This window comes from Hyla sarda, chromosome 1 (genome assembly GCF_029499605.1).
Source record: "Hyla sarda isolate aHylSar1 chromosome 1, aHylSar1.hap1, whole genome shotgun sequence".
Lineage (NCBI taxonomy): Eukaryota > Metazoa > Chordata > Amphibia > Anura > Hylidae > Hyla > Hyla sarda.
The window spans coordinates 612,395,987-612,420,466 of NC_079189.1; the positions used below are offsets into that span (position 1 = coordinate 612,395,987).

Consider the following 24,480-nt stretch of genomic DNA (forward strand, 5'->3'; position numbering starts at 1 on the left):
ACATGTACAGCTGAATCAGTCTGTTGTTGATAGAAGGTGAGACGTACAGATGTGAGGAGAGGGCATCATCCCACTCCTCATCAGTCATGTCAGCTACACAGCTCCTCCAGCACGCCTCGACCGACAGCGGCTCCCCCCCCCCCCCATCTTAGCATTCAAAAGGGCAGTATATAGAGCCGATATAAGTCCCCGGGGCCCCTGAGTGGTGAACACCCCAATAACCAGGAAGTGAGAGAATGGAGCACTAGACCTAGGGAATTGTACTTGGAAGGCGTGTCTGAGCTGGAGGTATCGGTAAAATGATCGTCTGGGGACAGATTTAACGTCAATAAAGTACTGGAAGTCCCTAAAGGCACTACCATCATAGACATCACCAACGGAGATCACACCATAGGACCTCCAAAAGTGCGGATCCAGTTGGTCAGAGAAGTGCGGCAACGTAGGGTCATGCCACAGTTGTCTATCCAACAGGTTGTCCGTAAAGACAAATAAACGTTTAGCATAGGTCCAGAGTTTCAGGGCCAGTCTATGCAAAGGAAGCCAAGGGCCCCCCAGACCAACCCTACCCTCCAAGACGGGCCACAGGTGAGAGAGGTGTAGACTGTGGGCAAGGTGATGCTCACTATTGGGGAGGGGCTGCAAGGAGACCCAGTGTCTAAGATACCTGAGCTGGCCAGCCATGTAGTATAACTGTAGATCGGGTAGTGACATACCTCCCTGAGTTCTAGGTCGTTGCAATGTGGTCAGTTTCAGCTTGGATCTATTAGAGCCCCAAATAAACGGGGGAAAGAGAGAATGCAGCTGCCTAAAAAAGGAGACTGGTACTATGGCTGACGCATGCTCTAACAGATAAAGACACTTGGGGAGGACCACCATTTTGATGAGATTAATGCGGCCCGCAACAGAAAGGGGCAGGGCAGCCCAGGTCCGGAATTTGGCACGGACATAGGATAGAAGAGGTAGAATGTTCGTCTGGTGATCCTCCCCAAACCGCCTGTTGATAATGATGCCTAAATATTTGAACTGATCTACAACCCGTAGGCCATGTAAACAATTCCCTACCGGAGAATCTCTGATGGGCATATACACCGACTTGCTCCAATTGATCCTAAGACCCGAGTAAACCCCAAAGTTGTCAATGAGGCCAATCCCCAAAGCCAGAGTGCACGCAGGATCAGACATGAATAAGATCATGTCGTCAGCATACAGGCCTACCCTATCCTCCCTCGAGCCAATGCTTATACCAGCGTATCCCGGATGCTGACGGATCCGGAGGGCCAAAGGTTCAATAGCAATAGCAAATAATAGGGGAGAGATAGGGCACCCCTGTCGCGTGCCCCTGCCCAGGGAAAAATAAGGAGAAAGAGCACCGTTGATGGACATACGTGCCCTCGGGGATCTATATAAAAGGGAAATCCATTTTATAAAGTTAGGTCCGAAGCCAAATCTCCGAAGAGTTTCCAGCAGGAAGGACCACTCAACGGAGTCGAAAGCCTTAGCCGTGTCTAAAGAGGCCAGCGCCCAATCCCTCCCCCCAGTAGCACCTATTTGGGTGAGTGTCTGGACCCTCCTGATGTTATCAGATGTGGACCTCCCAGGCATAAAGCCTGATTGATCTGCATGAATGATTTCCAAAATAACTCGATTCAGCCGAAGGGAGAGTATTTTAGCGAGCAACTTATAATCTAAATTGAGGAGGGAAATGGGCCTGTACGAAGAACATTCCAGGGGGTCCTTATCCGGCTTCAAAATGACCACTATAGTAGCATCATAAAAGGACTCAGGCAACACGTCAGAGGCAAACGCACAGTTATACATGGCCAGCAACACCGGAGCCAGCTGCTCCTTGTATTGCTGGTAAACTTCCACTGGAATGCCATCGGGGCCCGGCGACTTACCTCTCGCCAGGGCACCCAAGGCATCCTCCAGTTCTTCTATAGTCAGCTCCGACTCCAGAGAGGAGGCACTGACAGCGGACAGTCGAGGGAATGTGATGTCATCCAGGTAGTCAGACAGTTCCCGTGAGGAGTATGTGGCCTGAGAGGTGTATAAATCAGAGTAGAAGGAGACAAATCTGTCAGATATCTGGGAAGTAGTGGTCAACACAGTCCCATCCACCGAACGGACCTGTAGTACCGTCGGAGACTGGGCATTCTGGTGTATAAGGTGGGCTAGTAATCTACTGGACTGATTTCCCATCTCAAAGGCCTTCTGTTGGGTAAAAAAAAGCTTACGAGCCGCTTTCTCCTGCAAACAATGTAAGTACTGTCGCCCCGCATGCAGCCATACAGTTTTATTGTCATCGGTCGGGTCAGTGATGTAAGTCCTCTCCAGGTCAGCACAACGGTCCCCCAGCTCAGACTCCTCCCTCATCGCCTCCCTTTTAATATAAGATATGGCCGATTGTAAACACCCCCGTAGGAATGCTTTAGTGGTTTCCCATACTAAGATGAGGTCGTCAACCCCATTATGATCTACAAAGAACATGGATAGTTGTACAGGTATACCATCATGAGGGCCAAATAAGGACAGCCAATAAGGATTTAATTTCCAGCTTCGTTTATTAGAAGGGCCAGGGGTCTGTAGGGTCAGTAGGAGAGGGGAGTGATCGGAGACCCCCCTAGTAACATACGCCACAGCCTGGACCATAGGGAGTACAAGTGGGTTACCCAACATCATATCTATGCGCGAAAGGGAGTTGCCGCTAGCGGCCTGACAAGAATATACACGGGCATGGGGATGCAAATGCCGAAAAGTGTCCCTCCAACCTAGTTCCTGAACCAGGGCGCTTAGCGGAGTCGGGGAAGAGGAAGGAACAATGCCAACCCCTCTCCTATCCAAAGCTGGGTCCAACACATTATTGAAGTCACCCATGCAGAGAACTCTAGCCCCTGGAAAAGAGGCAGCGAAAACTGCAGCTTGGTGGAGAACCTCCTGGGCACCAGGAGGAGGGACATAAATACCCAAGAGGACATAGGGGGAATTGTCAATAAGTGAAAAAATGAACACATACCTGCCCTCAGAGTCAACCCGAGTGTGCCTCGCCTCCCATCTCAGGGATTTGTGTATCATAAAAGAGACTCCCCTGGAATGTGAGGTGTGGCAAGAGTGTAGCGTCCATTGCACCCAGGGCCTAGACAACCACCGAGTGTTAGGGGCAATTAAGTGCGTCTCCTGCAAACAAACCACAGTTGGTTGGTACTTACGTATAGTGGCATACACCAGAGATCGCTTACGAGGACAGCCAAGACCCCTCACATTCCACGAAAGATACCTAACATTCGCCATGTGGAGAGCGTGAAGCTGAAATGAAAGGAATGGTGAGAGAAGAGGAACAGGGGTAAAACGAGTACACGACGTGAAAGTAGAAGAGGGGGCAGGTAGGGGGGCGACAGAAGGGAGTGGAAGAGCAGGGAAACCACAGAGAAGGAGCGCAGGGAAGAGGGAAAAAGGGCAGGCAGCCCGACCGGGACGTACACAAAACGAAACAGACACAAAACACTAGACAAAGACAAAACAAGAGGGTCATAAACAGATGCAACATGCATAAGGCCAATGGCCTAAGGCCCAGAGAAGATGTATAATACGGGGGGAACCGTGTAAATCAAGGTCGCAGGGAAACGAGACCTCACAATCTGCCACCAGGGACAAACAGCAGCACCATCAATTAACTAGGGTACATAAACAAGGGGAAATACGGGTGGGCCATAATCCGGGCAATATGCCGCACAGTGTAGCGAGTATGAGCAGTTCAGAGTAACATGCAGTCCTGAGGTATCAACCGGGCTTCAAGTCCCGTCAGCAGAGTGGTAGCGGGTCATCAGAACTGCTGCAGTCACGGGTGTATGGCAACATTCACCAGTGTAGTACCAGGTCCCCTGCGGGGAAGTCCAGCATAGGGGAAAGGGATAAACGGTACAGAGAGGATGCAGGGTCCGTTGGGCACAGGGCAGCATGAGGAAGGGGTCTGCATGGGTCCGGCATGAGAGGGAGCATACAGTTACTGAGGGGCAGTCCACGGGGGGGGGGGGGGGGGGGGTAGGACAGCAAGGTCGGGTGGGGTATCCAGGTGGGGTATGCAGGTACGGAGAGTGAAAGTAAACGGGTGAAGGTGGCAGTTGGGTGCTTCCCAGAGTGTATATGCTCAAGGGGGAGTAGGCCATGAGGGGACCGGGAGATGGGTACAGGGGTACACCAGGGGACCCAAAAGCAAGTCACTGTAGACAGCAGTACTCACAGTTCACCGGCAGTCCGGGAGCTCCAGACAGTGCAATAAACAGCAGGGCCCAGCCGGGCCCAGATGGTGTTCAGGACCTCAGCGCCTCACATTGCGCCTCCTTGAGGCCCACTCGTCAGCCTCCTGCGGGGTAATGAAGAAGATGGCCCTCTCACCGTCCACGACCCTCAGTCGGGCTGGGTACACCATAGAATAAGGTATCGCCATGTCCCTCAGCTTCCGCTTCACTGCTTGGAAGGTGGCACGCTTCTTCAGCAGGTCCTGGGAGAAGTCAGGGAATATCGACACCGGAGACCCATTGAAGGTGAGCTCTGGCAGGCGACGGAGCAGTCGTAAGGCGATGTCCCGGTCATTGCAGTTCAGCATTCTGGCTAGAAGCGGCCTCGGCGGGGCCCCTGGCCCTCTCATTACCGGGACCCGGTGTGCCCTCTCCACCGCGAAGGTGGTAGTGAACGGGGCATCAGGCAACAGCTCACGCAGCCATTTTTCAACAAAGGAGCCGGGGTCCTGTCCCTCAGAGTGCTCCGGCAGGCCAACAATCCGGAGGTTGTTCCTCCGCAGCCGGTTCTCCAGATCGTCTGCCTTCTCTTTCCATTGCGACGCAGTGCGCTCAAGGTCTGAAATCGCTGCAGGTAAGGGCGCCACCGAGTCCTCGACTGAGGAGATACGAGCTTCAGCCTGTCTTACCCTGTCTCGGAGGTTGTGCAGGTCCTGCCTGATTAGGCCAATATCAATCTTCACCTCCTCCAGCATACTCGTCAGGGAAGTTTTGCACATGGTAATGGCAGCCAGAAGTTGCGCAGACACCTCACTTAGGGTCATCTCCCCCGGGGCAGCGGCCAGTGTAGAGGGAGTCTCCGGGCGGGAGTCAGCGACCGGCTCAGCAGGAGCGGAGGAAGAAGGCCCGGCGCCATCTTGGTCTTGGCCGCGCGCGAAACCCTGCAACTTCGCGGCTGCCGCCACACCGCTCTTATTAGCTGGCATGATGGACCCCACCGATCCACTGCGGTTCCGAAGTCTCTGAGGCAAAGTTCTGAGGTCCAGGATGAAGACAGGATGCTAAACAACACGGTTCAGAGCGGAGCTAGTTCAGCATGCGTCCGTTCGGCTCAGCGTCTAGGCCACGCCCCGGAGGAAATATTATTAAAAAATAAAATAAATAAAAAATAAAAAAAAATTTGGGATTACATGTTAGTGAGTCCGGCCGGCCGCTGGATCGGGTTGCTTCTAGTTCCTCATGAACTTCCTTTCCAATCTCCACCTCTGCGGCCGCCATCGTTACCATCACCAGAACTGCCTCATACTCTGGGAGCATCCACAGGGTTGGTGAGTGACTCTTGTATCTCCATTAGCCATCCAGGGACTTGTAGTCCGCCAACCTCCCACCCTCAGCAAATATTGCCCCAGTCTCCTCTGACTCCTGTTCCAGTCCCTGCAGTGGGCCCTCACCAACACCTATGTGTTTCCATCTCCCCTCTAGTGCCCTCTCCTACCTGCCTGATGACCCCTGCATCTGCCTGTCTAAACAACAGAGGGTAGCTGATAGGGGTAAGCTGAATGTTGGGGCACGACCTTTGCTCCTAATGAGGGCATCCCCTTGCAGAAGGGGTCCTCTGTCCTCCCCGCTATGGCAACCACAGCATGGGATAATAAACTGATTCCAACCTGGACTGCCTCGGGCCCTTCTCCTGTGCTACCTGACTGAGGCCAACTACTTTTCCAAATGCCTTCCATGGAGGACTTTCGGTCTTTGATCTTGGAGGTGAAGGAGACCTGAAGGGTGGAAATTTCCTCAATCAGACGTGACCGACAGCTTGTTTCGGACAGGGTGAAGGTCCTGGAGGGGGACCATGACTCTACTAGGGCCTATATCTCAACAACCTTTACAGTCATGTGGAAAACCTGGACAACTGTGGTAGACGTAACATCAGGATTCACAGTCTTCCTTAGGCGACCCATGATAAGGACCTCCAGGTAACCCTTGAGGCCATTTTCAATCTCATACTTGGTGAACCGTCCTCTCACAAAATCAAATTGGACAGGGCCCATCGTGCACTTCGCCCAAAGAACTCCTCTGGTTTACCCTAGGATGTAATATGCTGAGTGTATGACTTTGCCCTGAAGGAGGCCATAATGGCTAAGGCCCAGAATGTTTGAAACTTAGAATTCAATGGGGCGCCTCTCCAACTCTTCTCTGATTTATCCTGGATCCCCCTGTGCAAAAAGCGGCTGTTACGCCCCCTCGTGACTACACTCCGAAAAAATCAGGCTACCTATCACTGGAACTTTCCGTTTGCCCTCACTGCTCGTAAGGATGGCTATACAGCGGTGCTGCGGTCCTTTCCTGATTGCTCCCACTTGGACATACCAGTTCATACTATGGAAGATTGGGCCCTGGCCCCCCCTCCTCCTTCCCTTCCTCTGGTGGGACTTGTATGCACGAGGATGTCTGAACCTCAGCGTCTCTCTATTCCTCCTGACTCGCAGGGCCCACTGTCTACGCCCACTGGTGATGTCCTTGCATACCCCTCTCTGGGACTTCACCCCGCTTCCCCTTAATATTGCTTCCTTCTCATGCTTCTTATAGTCGGGGATTAGATTCTCAATTTTGTTTGATGCTGGTCATGGCCATGTGAAGGGGGGTTTGGCCTTATAGTCTCTCCACTCATCTTTTCTGTGCTCTCACTTCCCCCCTTTTGGGGCCATGCCATCTTTTGTTCACCATGCTATCGATGACCCCTTGGTTCACCTGTATTTTGTCACTGTTTTTGAGTTCTACATGCCTTATTGGTTTAGTATTGTCCCCTGTTCTGTCTTGTCTTGTGTCCCCTCGTCCCAGTGTTCTTTTGTCCTCTCCCCCTTCTTGGGATGGGATCTCTGGTAGGCTGTTGACAGATAACCTTGTTGCTGGACACTCTAAACTCCTCTGCTATGCTGAGTTGCTTTTTATGTTAAGCGGCATCTAGCCCAGAGAGCACCGTCTTCCTTTATGGCTGATATCGCCTTTCTGCAAGAGATCCATTTCAACCATTCTGGAAATTTTTAATTCCTTGCTCATTTGTACCCCCTGGTATTCTCGGTTACTGTTGACAGAAAAAAAACATAGGTGTTGTGTCTCCTTAGTGTAGCCTCCTCCTTTATAGATCCGGGGCGGTAGGTACGTTATCGCGAAGGGAACCTTAGCGGGCAAACCTCTGCAACTCTGCAATGTGTATGCTCCCAATTCGGCACAACTTACCTTTCTACGTAGAGTTCTCGGTAAGCTCCGGAAATACCCCCCTCTGTTTTGATCCTGGGTGGAGATTTTAATCTGAATTTTTTATACCTCCATGGATCATCTATCCCTCTAACTCTTTTTTTTTTTTATCCCATCCTTATCAGTCCTATACCCGCATAGATTTTTGGTAATGTTCCAGCGGTCTGCATACTCTCCAGTGCCTTCATGGATCCTACATCCTGGTTGGACCATGGCCTGGTGGTTGTCTCCTTCTCCTTGCAATCCTCTCCCTCATGAAGATGCCATTGGTGCCTCAATGAGCCTCTCCTCAAGTCACTGCCTTTCTGGGAATCGATTTAGTCCTGTATCTGCGAGAATTTTACCCCCTATGACGGCACTGTTACTTCCCTGGCTACCCTCTGGGAAGCCCATAATGTGGTGGTCTGGGGCCACTGTATCGCTCTGGCCTCCCCACTTAGGAAATACGCTTTTGTCCAGGCCCGGGAGCTTAAGGTGGAGATAGGGAGACTGGAAGTGGCTATGGTGTCCGCCCCTTCTCTTTCACTGCTGAAGAAGCTGGTAGCAGCTGGGGCTCACCTGGGAGACTTCACTCTCCGAAAAGTGGGGCGACTCCTCTTCTATTCTAAACAGCGGTTTTACAGAAGGGTAACAAGGCCCACACCTTGCTTGCAGTCTCTGGGAGCGCGCTGCGGCTTAGTCTCCCTCTGCATCAAAAGATACCTCAGGATGTCTCAGTTATCATCCAGGAGACATCTCCAAGATTTTTCTAGACTACTACTCTAAATTACATTCCCTCCCATCTGACCCGGCTGAGCATGGTGCGGCTTTACAATCCTTCCTCTCCGACTGTCCTCTGCCAGTTCTCTCTTTGGCGGATTGGGAGTCTATTAAAATTCTAATAACCTCTGAAGGGGTCATGGAAGTGCTTAAATCCCTGCCGTTAGGGCACTCACCTGGGCTGAGGGGACCTTATTCGAACCCAGTGGCTCTCATCAAACTCCCCCATATGACATCTGCTAGTTTACCTCTCTTCAACAGGACTTGCCAGGGGTGTCCACTGTCCCCACTAATTTTTGTACTCTGGATTGAACCCCCGAGCATCTCTGGTCTCCTGTTGCACGACAGGGAATTCAAAATCTACCTATTTGCTGATGACGTCCTCCTCATCCTGACCCGCTCTCTGACCCACTGCCTATGTTAGTGATGATGGCGGGTAAGTCTATGGGGTGGCTGCCAGTACCTGACATAACCAAATATTACATGGCTGCACACCTTTGTCATCTGCTCGCCTGGTCTATGTACCATACATATAGTAAATGAATGGAGATCGAGAAGCTCTGGCTAGCTCCTATCCACCCAAACTCTTTTCTGTGGTCCTCTTCCCACTGACAGCCTCCTGGGCCCCATGGCCCTTTCCAAGTATATTTGGGGTTACTGTGGTGTACGTTTAAGCTCTTCTCTCCCTCTTCTCCGCTGTCTTTTCTCATCCGGAGCTGCCTGCTGGTCTGACTTCAGAAATGGTGGGGGGGGGGGGGGGGGGGTGAGGTACTCTTCTTCTATGCGGATGTTGTAGATCCCTTCACTCGCTCCCTATAGTCATTTGACCAGTTGAGCTCTAGACTGAGCAGCTCCATTATCTTCAGATACATAATCTTGAATGCACCTTTTCATAGACGGCTATGAATTCCGTACGGTCTCCGCACAAAGAATGAATGTGTTCGTTCTTTGTGGGGACATGGAAAATGGAAACATCTGGCACAGAATAGGGTCCACCTACCATATATTTTGGCTCTGCAAGCGGAAATTCAGAAGGGTGAATGGGAGTACGGAATCCCATAAAAGTCTATGGGCTTTAATTTAAGGCGGAATTCTGCAAATAGAAATTCTGCTGTGTGAATAGACCCTAAGACCCTAATAGACCCTAACGCAAGGTTCACCCTGCGGACCCGCTCAGAAAAGCATTGTCGTCTATGGGGACGGAAATGCAGTCCACATGGTCCTAGTGCCGCCTGCAGGATCTCTGGCAGAAATTCTGTCTGGTGATTCCACAGTGTGAACCCGGCCAAATATTGAAATTTTGGAAGCAAACTGCTCCTCCATTGATGCACGACCTCCAGGCCTGTATACAGGAGATCCAATCCCTGGAATCAACCACAGCCTCCCGGAACAATACAGGTGCAGCATTCTCTGACATCTGGGACCCATGGGACCCCTTCTTTGATGGAGATCCCCCCTGACCCGTACTCCCTCTCTCCCTTATGTGCTCCCTTCTCTGTTGTGTCTATTTTCTGTGTTGTTCACTTTTTGTTACTTGACCTCGCCAGGTTCGATGTGCTAGGATCATACTATTAGTGGGAAGTACCGCCCTTCTGTTGAGTTTTCTACTGTTATAACCCTATTCCCCACTGGTGATATTTCCGCCATTGTTGTGACTGTGTAGTTCCTAAGGTTTTGCTATGTTCCTGCTCATATCGTATTATGTGTTACATACTTGCTTGAATGTATTTGCTTCTTACTCCTGGGTTTCATGATTTTGTACACTAAACTACACTTAAACAAAAAAAAAAATTAAACATGTCCACTATATGATGCAACATAAAGTAAACATATTGTATATTTGAATATTTAATTTATATTTAATATGAATGAATATTTAATTTATTTGCCATGTTTCTTTTCCTTACAAGCAGAGAATTTCTAATTTACAAAAATGCAGATGTTTCAATTTTTTCATGAAATTTTGGAATTTTTTTACAAAGAAATAATACAAGGATCAACAAAATTTTACCACTATGTTTAAGTAAAATATGTCACAAAAAACAATCTCGGAATTTATTAATTATTAATGCATAAAGCCACACAGTTATTAATGCAAAATTTGGCGATGACCATAAGGGGTTAAGAGAGAGATTGTGAGGTCGGCTAAATGTGGAGGATGAGAGGAGGAGCTTTTTATTATATTTAAATATGTAAATTAATTCTTTTAAATGTAATTTTCCTTTTTTTCCCCTTGTAAGGGCTATAGCCCCCTCCGTGTTTCTACCTGTGGCCAGATAGGAAGGGGCAGCACATTCCCTGTTGTCCATCCCACCTGCTCCCAGCAGCCTATTTAGTGAAGAGGGGCCCAGCGCACATGAGAGGGGGCAGCACACATAATAAGAGGGGGCCGGCACACATAATAAGAGGGGGCAGCACACATAATAAGAAGGGGTCGACACACATAATAAGAAGGGGTCAGCACACATAATAAGAAGGGGTCGGCACACATAATAAGAAGGGGTCGGCACACATAATAAGAGGGGGCTGCACACATAATAAGAAGGGGGCCGGCACACATAATAAGAGGGGGCAGCACACATAATAAGAAGGGGTCGGCACACATAATAAGAGGGGGCCGGCACACATAATAAGAGGGGGGGCCGGCACACATAATAAGAGGGGGTCGGCACACATAATAAGAGGGGGTCGGCACACATAATAAGAGGGGACCTGCACACATAATAAGAGGGGGGGGGCCGGCACACATAATAAGAGGGGGCCGGCATACATAATAAGAGGGGACCTGCACACATAATAAGAGGGGGGGCCGGCACACATAATAAGAGGGGGTCGGCACACATAATAAGAGGGGGCCGGCGCACATAATAAGAGGGGGGGGGCCGGCACACATAATAAGAGGGGGCCGGCATACATAATAAGAGGGGACCTGCACACATAATAAGAGGGGGGGCCGGCACACATAATAAGAAGGGGGGGCCGGCACACATAATAAGAGGGGACTGGCACACATAATAAGAGGGGGTCGGCACACATAATAAGAGGGGGGCCGGCACACATAATAAGAAGGGGGGGCCGGCACACATAATAAGAAGGGGGATGGCACACATAATAAGAGGGGGTCGGCACACATAATAAGAGGGGGGGTGGCACACATAATAAGAGGGGGTCGGCACACATAATAAGGGGGGGGATGGCACACATAATAAGAGGGGGGCCGGCACACATAATAAGAGGGGGGCCGGCACACATAATAAGAGGGGGGGCCAGCACACATAATAAGAGGGGACCGGCACACATAAGAGGGGGGGCCGGCACACATAATAAGAGGGGGCCGGCACACATAATAAGAGGGGGCCGACACACATAATAAGAGGGGACCGGCACACATAATAAGAGGGGGGTCGGCACACATAACATGAGGGGTCCGGCACACATAATAAGAGGGTCCGACACACATAATAAGAGGGGGGTCGGCACACATAACAAGAAGGGGTCGGTACACATAATAAGAGGGGGGCCGGCACACATAATAAGAGGGGGGGCCAGCACACATAATAAGAGGGGACCGGCACACATAAGAGGGGGGGCCGGCACACATAATAAGAGGGGGCCGGCACACATAATAAGAGGGGGCCGGCACACATAATAAGAGGGGGCCGACACACATAATAAGAGGGGACCGGCACACATAATAAGAGGGGGGTCGGCACACATAACATGAGGGGTCCGGCACACATAATAAGAGGGTCCGGCACACATAATAAGAGGGGGGTCGGCACACATAACAAGAAGGGGTCGGTACACATAATAAGAGGGGGGCCGGCACACATAATAAGAGGGGGGGCCGGCACACATAATAAGAGGGGGGGCAGCACAGATAATCTTCCACTTCCTGCATCTTCTCTCTACAACTATTATGAGTCTGGCCTTTAGCACAGAGCCCGACAACCGGGGACTCATCATTGCTGCAGGAAGCAGAGGATTGTGTGTGCTGGGCCCCTCTACACAAAACAGGCTGTATATATACATAGTGGTAATCGCTAAGTGTATGCGAACTTTAGAAATTGGCTGACCAACTAATCGACCAACCGATAAATCGATTACGAAAATAGTTGACAACTATTTTCATAATCGATTAGTTGCCGATTAATCGATTAGTTGTTTCAGCCCTATTTGTCAGCAAAACTTTTTCCACATGTGAGTTCTTCGATGTTTTGTAAGATTTGATTTCTGAGTACAACATTTCCCACATTCTAAACATGAAAACATGTTCCCTGTGTGAGTTCTTTGATGTGTAATTCTGAAAAAAATAATTCCCACATTCTGCACATGAAAATGGTTTCTCTCCCGTATGAGTTCATTGATGTTCAATAAGATCTGATTTCTGAATTTAACATTTCCCACATGCTACACATAAAAATGGCTTCTCTCCTGTGTGAGTTTTGTTATGTTGAACAAGACTTGATTTGGCACTAAAACTTTTTCCACATTGGGAACAGGAAAATGGCTTTTCCCCTTTGTGAGTTCTCTGATGTTTAATTAGATCTGATTTATGAGCAAAACATTTCCCCCATTCTGAACATGAAAATGGCTTCTCCCCTGTGTGAGTTCCTTGATGTTTAATAAGAACTGATTTATGAGTAAAACATTTTCCACATTCTGAACATGAAAATGGTTTCTCTCCCGTGTGAGTTCTTTGATGTCTAACAAAATCTGATTTATGAGGAAAACATTTTCCACATTCGGAACATAAAAACGGCTTCTCCCCTGTGTGAGTTCTTTGATGTATAATAAGATTATACTTCTGAATAAAATATTTCCCACATTCTGCACATGAAAATGGCTTCTCCCCTGTGTGAGTTCTTTGATGTTTAATAAGATGTGATTTCTGAATAAAATATTTCCCACATTCTGCACATGAAAATGGCTTCTCCCCTGTGTGAGTTCTTTGATGTTTAATAAGATGTGATTTCTGAATAAAATATTTCCCACATTCTGCACATGAAAATGGCTTCTCCCCTGTGTGAGTTATTTGATGTTTATTAAGACCTGATTTATGAGTAAAACATTTTCCACATTCTGAACATGAAAATGGTTTCTCTCCCGTGTGAGTTCTTTGATGTACAACAATATCGGATTTGTGAGTAAAACATTTTCCACATTCAGAACATGAAAATGGTTTCTCTCCTGTGTGAGTTCTTTGATGTCTAATAAGATGTGATTTTTGAATAAAATATTTCCCACATTCTGCACATGAAAATGAGTTCTCTCCTGTGTGAATTCTTTGATGTGCGACAAGATTTGATTTCAAAGTAAAACATTTCCCACATTCTGCACATGAAAATGGCTTTTTCTTATTTTGCTTAACATCCTGTGATGAATGAGAAGACAGCACCTGTATATAAGGATGAGATGACAGATCTTGGCTGTGAAGGGCTGAGGGTGTATCTGGGATAATGGAATGTTCTTCATATGTATCTTGTGTGATATCATCATCTGCTTTATAATCTGAAGATATAAGATTCTCCTCTGATCTCCTGCTACAAGAATCTGCCAAGAATAAAACAGTTAATTTTTGAGTATTAACCCCTTACCGACCAGCATTTTAGTTTTGTCCTTATCTCTTTCTAAGAGCCATAACATTTTATTTTTCCATCTATAGAGCTATATTAGGGCTTTTTTTTGCGGGTTCAAGTTTACTTGGTAACAATGCAATTCATATCACCATAAAATATATTTAAAAAAACTGAAAACATTTTTATTGTTTTTGACTTTGCTACTCCCAGTACTTTAGTAGGATAGGGACCGGCACCATGGGGCCATCCTTTTAAGGAGGTGGGCACCCTAAGAAGCAGGGACAGAGGTTTGGGCGAGCTCAGGGCCGCACTTCTTATCAAATGTGACAATCAGACTGCTGCCGCCACCCACTTCTCTTCCCCTGCCTGTCCTGGGGTCCTCCTGAGTCCAGTCCAACCCCCCCCCCCCCCATCCTCTGGCCAGAGACCGCCGCCGCCAGCTTCTCTTCCCCTGCCGGTCCTTAGTCCAACCACCGCCGCTGCCCCATTGCCTCCCCCATCCCCGGTTTCATAATTACCTGTTCCCGGAGTCTGCACTACTTCTGGCTCCGGCGGCGTCCTGAGCTGTCACTGTGCGCACTGACAGTGACGTGGCGTTGAGGACGTCACTCGTCATTGCGCAGTGGTGAAAATAAAACTGTTTGCAAAAAACTTAGTATGTCCTCTTCTGACCCCTATAACTTTTTTATTTTTCCGTATATGGGGCTGTATGAGGGTAATTTTTTGCGCCGTGATCTAAGTTTTTATTGGTACCATTTTTGTTTTAATCAGATTTTTTTGGTCGTTTTTAAATTAACAATATATTTTCATAGTTCGGGCATTTATGCACACGGTGATACCACGTTTATATTTATTTTTATTGACTTTTTTTTTTATAAAAAAAAAAAGGGGGGGGGGATTCAAACTTTTAATTTCATACACTGTTCAATGCTATGCCATAGCATAGCATTGATCAGTGTTATCGGCACTCCATTGCTCTAGCCTGGATCTCAAGCACAGAGCGATCGAGCGACGATCGGACACCGAGGAGGAAGGTAGAGACCCTCCTCGCGTGTCCTCAGCTGATCGGTGCACCGCGGTTTTACTGCAGTGATGTCGATCAGCCCGACTGAGCTGCCGGGAAGCTTTTTCTTCTTTTTTCATTTTAGACAGGGCGATCAACTTAGGCTCCTTTCACACTATGAGTATTCATCCGTTATTAAACATCTGTTTTCTGTGTAAAAACGGATGTATAATAACAGATGAAATAACGGGTGCTAACGGCTGAATAACGTCCATCAAAATAACGGGAATATTCATTGTTTAAGACCCGTTATAACATCCCTCATGTATGGCCGTTTTAAAACCTCTGCCTACAGACTTCCACAGCCGGGACTACTACTACTCCCATCATGGAACAGACTTCTTTCCATGATGGGAGTAGTAGTTCCCTGGCTGCGGGAGTCTGCCGGTGGCTGGGGAGGCTACATTAGTGTTTGTACTACTACCCCCATCATAGAACAGACCCTGTTCCATGATGGGGGTTGTAGTACAGGGGCTGGAGGGATTGATCGCACTGGGTCTCACTTCTGGGACCCGATGTGATCAGAAGTTATTAAGCAGGGGAGCGGGCGGCATGTTTTTACTTTCATTTTTAAATCCCCCGCGGGGAGCCCTGAATGACCGGTACTGAGGAGCCATTCAGGGCTCCCGGCGGGGTTTTCAAAATGAACATTGTGAGTGACAACGGGGGCCATATATATATATATATATATATATATATTAAAAGCGCTGTGGGGGGCAAGATATATAGCGCTGCAGGGGGGGGTAGACATATAGCCTATATATCTAGCCCCCCATGCTCAGAAGTAATAACGGATATTATAAACCTGGTGCAAATGGATGACATAAAGGCTCATCCATTTGCCATAGACTTCAATGTTAAAAAATAACGGACGTTAATTTACATGTTTCTTATGACAGAAGAAAAATTTGTGCATGTGCCGTTTTTTCTTCCGTCACAAATAACATCCTTTATTCATGACGGGCTATAATGGGTAATAACAGATAATCAAAAAATCCCATAGACTTAAATTGGATTTTGTAACGGACGTATAACATCCGTTTTTAAGGCTTTTCTGACGGATGTTTATAACGGATCTTTTAACAGAACAACTTAATAGTGTGAAAGGGGCCTAAGGGGTTAATACCGGGCATCACCACGATCGGTGATGTCCGGTATTAGCCATGGGTCCCAGTCGTTGCTAGGTGCCGGGACCGACCTACTACTCTTACAGGATGGTAGCGGGTGCAGGACGTCCTTAAGAGGTTAAAGTTTTGTGACCAACGTTTGGCATTTCATGCTGGAATAATTATCCACAAACCATTTTCAATGCCCTGGCTGAGGGAAGGAAACATTTTTACCCAAGATTTGACGGTACATGGACACATCCATTGATCCTTTGATGCGGTAAATTTATTCTGTCTCCTTAGCAGAAAAACATCCCCAAAGCATAATTTTGGTTTCATGTGACCACAACACTTTCCCCCTGCTCTCCTCTAATTCATTCGAATGTTCATGGCCAGACTTCAGATGGGCCTTTACATGTGCTTTCTTGAGCAGGGGGACCATGCAGGATTTCAGTCCCTCTTAATGTTGTTTACCTGCTGACTATGGCCCCAGCTGCCTTGAGATCATTCAGGATCCTCCCCTATAGTTCTGGGCTGATAGTTTTCCTGATCATTCAGTCTCCATGAGGTGAGATCTTATATGGAGCCCCAGACCGAGGGTGATTGACAGATGTTTTATGTTTCTACCATTTGTGAATAATCGCACTAACTGTTGTAAACATCTCATCAAGCTGATTGGTGACTCTTTAGTATTCGTTATGGTGGAGAGTTTGTAATCTGTGTAATACTGGTGGTTGGCAGCCGCCAGCGTGTACAGCATTCCACTGCGTACATTGGCCGAACTTCCAGCACGGCTCCTCCTCCTCGCTGCAGGCTCCGAACTTTTCCCTCAGGCAGCGACAGTGCCTGGTGCATCCAGTAGGGGCCACATGTGGTCCGTCTCTTTGAGGGTCTGTGCGCACCTCTTATTCTGCTCCCCCTACAATCCATGACAGGAACCGTGGGTATATCTTGCTGCCACTAGGAGGCTGACACTAGTAATACAAAAAAGAAGTCAGCCCCTCCCAGCAGGGTATACCCCACCTACTGCCTTAGAGACACTCAGTTTTAGTCCCAAAGCAATAGGAGGAACCGAAAAATACAGAGTTCAGAGGGCGCCCAGTCAAAACTACAAACCAACAGACTGACTGGCGACTAAAACTCAGATCACAACTAACAACAAAGGGGGGGAGCTGTGTCCCCCAATGGAGCTTCTGAGAAAAAGATTTTACGGTAAGTGTAAAAAATCTCCTTTTCTCATTCAGCTCCATTGGGGGACACAGGAACCGTGGGACATGCCAAAGCAGTCCCCGGGGGTGGGAAAACAATGTAACCCAGAATCAAGCAGACGGCAGAGCCACCGCTGCCTGCAAAACCTTACGCCCCAAAGAGGCGTCGGCGGATGCAAAAGTGTGCACTTGGTAAAACTTAGTGAACGTGTGCACCGAAGACCAAGTAGCCGCCTTACACACCTCTAGGGCCAAAGCCCTGTTAAAGACCGCCCTAGAGGCCACCACAGAGCGAGTGGAGTGAGCCGTAACCCGGAAGGGAGGATCCTTCCCCTTGGAACGGTATGCTTCAGAAATGGTGGACCGGATTCATCTGGAGATGGTGGCCTTAGAAGCTGGCAAACCCTTGCGTCAGCCCTCCGGAAGGACAAACAGCGACTCCGACCGTCGGAAAGAAGAGGTGGCTTTGAAGTAAACTCGTAAGGCCCGGACCACATCCAGATTGTGGAACGAACACTCCTTAGGATGAGACGGAGCAGGGCATTAGAAAGGGAGAACGATATCCTCGTTCAGATGAAAGGACGAAACCACCTTCGGTTGAAAAGAAGGAACCGGTCGAAGTACTGCCTTGTCTTGATGAAGAATAAGGAAGGGAGGTTGACAAGAAAGAGCTGCCAATTCCGACACCCGACGGATCGAGGTCACAGCTACCAAAAAGGCGACCTTCCAGGAAAGGAAACGGAGAGAAATATTGCGGATAGCCTCGAACGGAACGGACTGCAAGGTACTCAGAACCAAATTCAAGTCCCAAGGAGGAGTAGGAGACCTGTAGGGAGGAATCTCGTGAGCAACTCCCTGGAGGAAGGTGCAAATCGATGAGTCAGAAGCCAGAGTCTGCTGAAAAAGAATAGACAGTGCCGATACTTGACCCTTGAGGGAACTAAGAGCCAGGCGCGTCTCAAGACCCGGCTGCAGAAACGCCAGAAGGTTCGGCAGAGAAAAACGAACCGGGGAAAGAGAGCGGGCCTCACACCACCGAAAATAAGCCGGCAGGTCCTATGGTAGATCCTCGCCGAGGATGGCTTACGTGCCCTAAGCATAGTGCGAATAACCACAGATGAGAAACCGCGAGCCTTCAATACCGCGGTTTCAACCGGAACGCCTTCCGCCTTGAGTTCCCTGAGCACTCGGGGAAGGAGGGGAATTGGCGGAAACAGATACGGGAGAGTGAACCGAGACCAGGGAATGACGAGGGCGTCCGCGGCCAGTGCCAGAGGATCTCTGGACTTTGCCACGAAGCTTGGAACCTGCCAGTTTAAGCGGGACGCAAAGAGGTCCACGTCCGGAATCCCCCAACGACGGCAAATGGACTCGAACACCTCCGGGTGAAGGGACCACTCCCCGGGATCGGGAGATGAGCGACTTAGAAAGTCCGCCTCCCAGTTTTCCACCCCCGGAATTTGGATCGTTGATATGGAGGGAACCATGCGTTCCGCCCAGGTCAAAATCTTGAACACCTCGGTCATGGCGGCACTGCTGCGAGTGCCCCCTTGGCCTTTGAGACACGCCACGGCCATAGCGTTGTCGGACTGAATGCGAACCGGGTGACCCCGAAGAAGAGACTCCCAGTGTCGGACACAAAGGAATATCGCACGGATCTCCAGGACATTGATAGGAAGCCTGGCTTCCCGAGGTGACCACCGGCCCTGGACCGTCCGGTCCAGGAGAACACCCCCCCCCAACCGAGGAGGCTCGCATCCGTGGTAAGAACCAGCCAGTTCAACGGTAGGAACGAGCGGCCGCTCTGAAGGAGGGGGGAGTGTAGCCACCAAAGAAGAGACTGGCGAGTCGAGGCGGCAGACGGATCCGGTGGTCCAAGGACAGGGGGGATCCTTCCCACAGAGACAGAATGGCCCACTGAAGCGGACGGCAACGAAACTGTGCAAACGGGACCGCCGTTATAGCCGCCACCATTTTGCCCAGCACTGCCATGCAAGTACGAATGGACACTGGATGCGGGCGTCTCAAGTGACAAACGCCTGACAGCAGTGCACTCCGCTTGTCCGGAGGGAGGAAGATTCGGGAACTCCCGGTATCGAACCGTAGGCCCAGAAAGACCAGAGAGTGGGAGGGAGAAAGGCTGGACTTATCCTCGTTGATCAGCCACCCGAAGCTGGTTAGGGTCAGCAGGGTGATGCGGAGACTCTCCTGGTTCTGGACCCGGGACGGGGCCTTGGTGAGCAGGTCGTCCAGGTACGGAAGGACAGACACCCCCGGGACCTGAGAATGGTCATGACAACCGCCAGGACCTTGGTAAAAACCCGGGGGGCTGTGGCCAGGCCAAAGGGCAGAGCCACAAATTGAAAGTCACCCTGCGGAACGGCAAAGCGGAGGAAACGTTGATGAGGAGGAAAAATCGGGATGTGTAGATACGCATCCTGAATGTCCACTGAAGACAGGAATTCGCCCTGATCCATGGATGCTACAATTGACCGTAGTGACTCCATACGGAAGTGGCGAAGGCGAAGATGCTGGTTGAGGAGTTTCAGGTCCAAAATCGGACTGAATCCTCTTCTTTGGGCACCACGAAGAGGTTTGAATAGAAACCCCTGAAACGGTCCTGAGGAGGAACGGGCACAATAAAACCCTGTTGTAGCAGAGTGCGAATGGCAGAATGAAAACCTGCGGCCAGAGTAGGTGAACGAGGAGTAGAAAAAAACGGGATAGAAAAAAACGATCTCTATTCGGTAACCGTCGGAGATGACGTCCCGAACCCAAGAGTCCTGGACTTGTGCCAACCAGACGTTCCGAAAAAGAAGTAAGCAACCGCCCACCCGAGATGGAGTCCCAGGTGGGGGCGCCCCTTCAGGTTGAGGCAGGTTTGCGGGTTCCTGATTTAGCGGGAAATCGGTTGGAGCGATTATCCTGCTTCCAGGAGGAGCGAGGTTTGAAGGACGGGCCCTGCCTACCTTGCGAGGGGCTTGATTTTCCTGGCGCCCTTGACCCAGGGGGCGAAAGGACCGAAAGGAGGTTGACTTACGAAAAACCCCACGAGCGGTAGTGCGGTGGGCCTTGTTCTAGGGAAGCAAAGAACTTTTACCTCCTGTAGCCTCAGAGATTATGTCTTCTAGCCGTTTCCCAAAGAGGCGACCGCCAGTAAAGGCCATTGCCGTCAGAGATTTCTTTGAAGCCGAATCGGCGTTCCAAGCTTTGAGCCACATGGAGCGACGAATGGCGACTAGGTTGCCAGACGCTACAGCGGCACAGCGAGCAGATTCCAACGAAACCTGGCATAAATATTCGCCTGCGTCTGATACCTGACGAGCAATCTCAGCCAGATCATCCGGGGAGGCCCCGGACAACAAACCTTGACGAAGCTGGGAAGCCCACACCGCTAAGGCCTTCGCAACCCAGGTGGAAGAGAAGGCCGGAAGCAGGGAGGATCCTACCGCCTCAAATGCGTATTTGGCAAAATTTTCGACCCGCTTGTCCGCGGGATCCTTGAAGGAAGCGGCATCCGCCAACGGTAGAGTGGCGGATTTGGCTAAACGGGAGACTGAGGGGTCCACAGATGGACAAACAGACCATTTAGAAATAAGGTCCTGAGGGAATGGACACAAGGTCTTTACCTTTTAGTGCCTTTAATACCCAAGAAAATTACACAGAGACATAAAATAGTGAAAAAATATATATAGTCTTTATTAATAGTGACTGATTTTTAAAAACAGAATTTAAAAGGAACGACAATGGACAGACTACTAAGGCGTCTGGATGAGGGATAGAAACAGAGCTGGGCTACAGAACATCAATAAGAAATGGTAGATAATAAGGTGACCCCCATCCGGGTGTATATACATGTAAAAGGTATAGGCTGTACAGAAATATACTAGCAATTAAATACCAACATATGTAAACATATACACTCAGGATAACTATGTAGATGTAAATCCCGTATTGCACAATGCCCAGAGAAAAAATTTTTTTTTATGACCGCACCATGGAACAAAATAAAGTATGCAATTATGAGAGTGATAAACGGGTGAAAGAGTAGAGAGTCCCAGGAACCGGGATAAAACCATATCCCAATGTTCAGCAATCACCAAGGTCCTGGAAAATATGACTCAAATATAAATCACCCATCTCACATCACAAGAGCATACAGCGGACATCTTACCCTAATACAGAACGCCACCCCTACAACGTTGTTTCGCAACAAGCTTCCTCAGGGAGTATCAGTCACTATTAATAAAGACTATATATATTTTTTCACTATTTTATGTCTCTGTGTAATTTTCTTGGGTATTACTTGTATTTCTCTGTATGCCAGAGACAAGGTTGGACCATAGGTCAGTATTTTGTGCCCCTCTTTTTTGGTTATTATCTTTTAGTGCCTTGGAAGCGCTTCTCTGGAAGCTTCCAGGCGGTCTCCAGAAGCACATCAAACTCCTTATGAGGATGGAAAAACTTAGGAGAACGAGGAGTACGGGCAAAGGAAACCTCAGGAGCAGGGTCCGAGGGTCCAGGAAAGTGTCCCTGACTGCAGACACCAGGCAATCCACCAAGTCAGACATGGAGGACCGCTCTTCAGAATCCGAATGAGGTTCTGAGTCCGCCAATTCACCGGGAGATCGGGAACGGTTAGTGGAGGCTCCTGATCTGCGTGACCGGGATCTGGAATGGCGGTTCGGGGAATGGCCCCTAGGAGAGCGGTTGCGTGACCGGGAATGCCGCCTAGGAGCGGGGAATCTGGAGCGCGAGCGGCGCCCGTTTTCAGGAGAGGAGCCAGGATAAAAAAAACATGGGCGCCTGTGGGAGCGTCGACGGTCTGAAGACGCCGAACTAGCTTCCCGAGGGGGACATAGGGAAGACTGCCTTAAGGCTGTAGCCACCTCCTTGGAAACCTGCGTCAGGTCTGAGATAGTCTGGGAGAGGGAAGACACCCAAACCGGGGCCGGTTCAGGGGCCACAGACCCTGAAGGAGTATTCTGGGCAGGAATAGTAGGGCGTGAGAAAGAGCAGGCAGAACAAGTGGGTACAGCAGAACCCCCCGAAAATTTAACCTTACACCCTGTACAAGCATAGTATGTGACTAAAGCAGGGGCCGCCTGTCTGAAGGAAGGTTCAATGCTGGGGGTAGACATTGCCAAGCACAGCCAATTAGTAACAGAAGAACTGGAATTATCTCACCCAGGTTCCTGGCTGACACCCCCACAACTTCTGAACAAAGGACAGCCGGCTGGAACAGGGATGGAAGACCCACAGGAGCAGTGTGCAGCAGCGTCTGAAGAACGGCGCTGGAACAGGGAGTTACTTGGGCTCCCTGAATCACGTGACCTGAGGGGAGGAGTACAGTGCGCGCGCTAGCACGGGAGAGGCTGAGACAGCCTGGGGTGCCCGCGCTGACGCCTGATTGGCTGCACCAGCCTTCCTCGTGCTGGCACTGAAGTGATTGGGCGCTCAGAGAGCCCGAAGTGGGCCGAGCTACACTCGGCCGGGACCAGGCCAAAGCCACGGCCTAAAGTGGCGGCTTGGCTCCCGGACGAAAACGCCCTAATACTGTGAAGCCGGCAGCCATCTCCCTCAGCGGGGACGGCTGCCGTGGAATAATGTACGAGACTGCCCGCGGGGTGGAGCTACACTCGGCCGGGACCAGGCTAAGCTGCGGTGAAAGAAGTGCCTGGCTCCCGGCCAAACACCGCCCCAACAGAGAAGTTCGCATGCCGCCCCCCCCCCCCCCGTGGGGACGGCTGCCTGAAATCTAAATCAAAGGCTGCCCGCGGCGGAGATACACTCGGCCGGGACCAGACCGAAGCCGGGGGCTACATTAGCGGCCTGGCCCCCGTCCGAACCCGCCGCCCCAATACTAGAAGCCGGCAGCCGGCTCCACTGCAGGGACGGCTGCCGGAATAGCCAAACCGGACTGCAGCAGACGTCGTCCGGAGGGCCGGCAGCTGCCTCACCATGTGATAGGTCCCCCCATCTGAATAAAGTCACCCCCCTATAAGTCCTGATGGAGCCCTAGTAAATGGGGGGGTGTAGGTACTCACCTGATTATGGAGGTATACTTACCTCTAAGAAGTTCTGTCCCCAGAAGTCTTCACCAGACTAAGCCTGCTGCATCATGCCAGGCTTCTGTAAGCGGGGCGAGCAGAGGCAATAGACGACCCGGACCCAAGGTACAGACCTGTGCTGGCCGGTGGCGAGGAAGGGTTAACGGTCCATACTCTATGGAACCGTGCCCTTCAGTCGCATGCGGGGAAACAGGCAGCGCCATGCTCCTGTCGCCCCTACCTAGAAAAATAAAAAAGAACAAAATTTCTAAACACTATCACAAGAAAATAATAAAAGACCAGGCCTGGAGCAATCCAGGCCCGTGTTGCCTCCTATGACACTAAGCTAAAACTGAGTGTCTCTAAGGCAGTAGGTGGGGTATACCCTGCTGGGAGGGGCCGACTTCTTTTTTGTATGCCTGGTGTCAGCCTCCTAGTGGCAGCAAGATATACCCACGGTTCCTGTGTCCCCCAATGGAGCTGAATGAGAAATTATAGTTTACTGCAAGTGAAGGTGTCTTCTGTTGTGTTCTCATGTACCAGTTTTCTGACCAAGCTTCTGTTCCTGACTACGTCTCTGTCTGACCCCTCTGCTCCAGGTCAGCTTCTCCTGCAACAAAGCTTGTTCCATCTCTCTGCAACGGAGCTATTCAGCTCTGCTGTTTTAACAGCACCAGCTCTGCTAAGTACCTGACCTGATCTGCCACTGGTGGCAACTATTGTAAATGGTCAAAATCTACCCAAGCCTATGTAGTATGTTACAACTCCAGTCAAGCTACAAGTCAGGGTCCTACATTCTGAGGACAATGCCTTCTATGTCTGCCAGGAGACACAGGCAATGGCAGACTATATGAAGGAAAACCTTGAGTTGGGATTTATCCAGAAGTCTACTTCACCGGCTGGAGCCGGCTTCTTCTTTGTGGCCAAGAAAAACAGGTCGCTGCTTCCCTGCATAGATTATTATGGACACAACAAGATCACAAAAACAAGTACCCTCTGCCTCTGATATCTGAATTGTTCGAATGTATCCGAGGCGCCCAGATATATATTCACCAAGTTGGATTTGCAAGGATCATATAACCTGATCCACATCCGTGAAGGTGATGAGTGGAGGAAGGCTTTCAACAGCTGTGATGGTCACTACGAGTACCTGGTCATTCCTTTCAGCTTGTGCAACGCTCCCGCAGTATTTGAAAAATTTGTGATTGACATCTTCCGGGAC

The 24,480-nt window shown here is 49.8% G+C and overlaps 1 pseudogene; it reads right to left on the minus strand.

Annotated features, from left to right (window-relative positions):
• The window catches only part of LOC130306824 (uncharacterized), a 77,673-nt pseudogene that overhangs the window by 33,232 nt on the left and 19,961 nt on the right, over positions 1 to 24,480 (minus strand).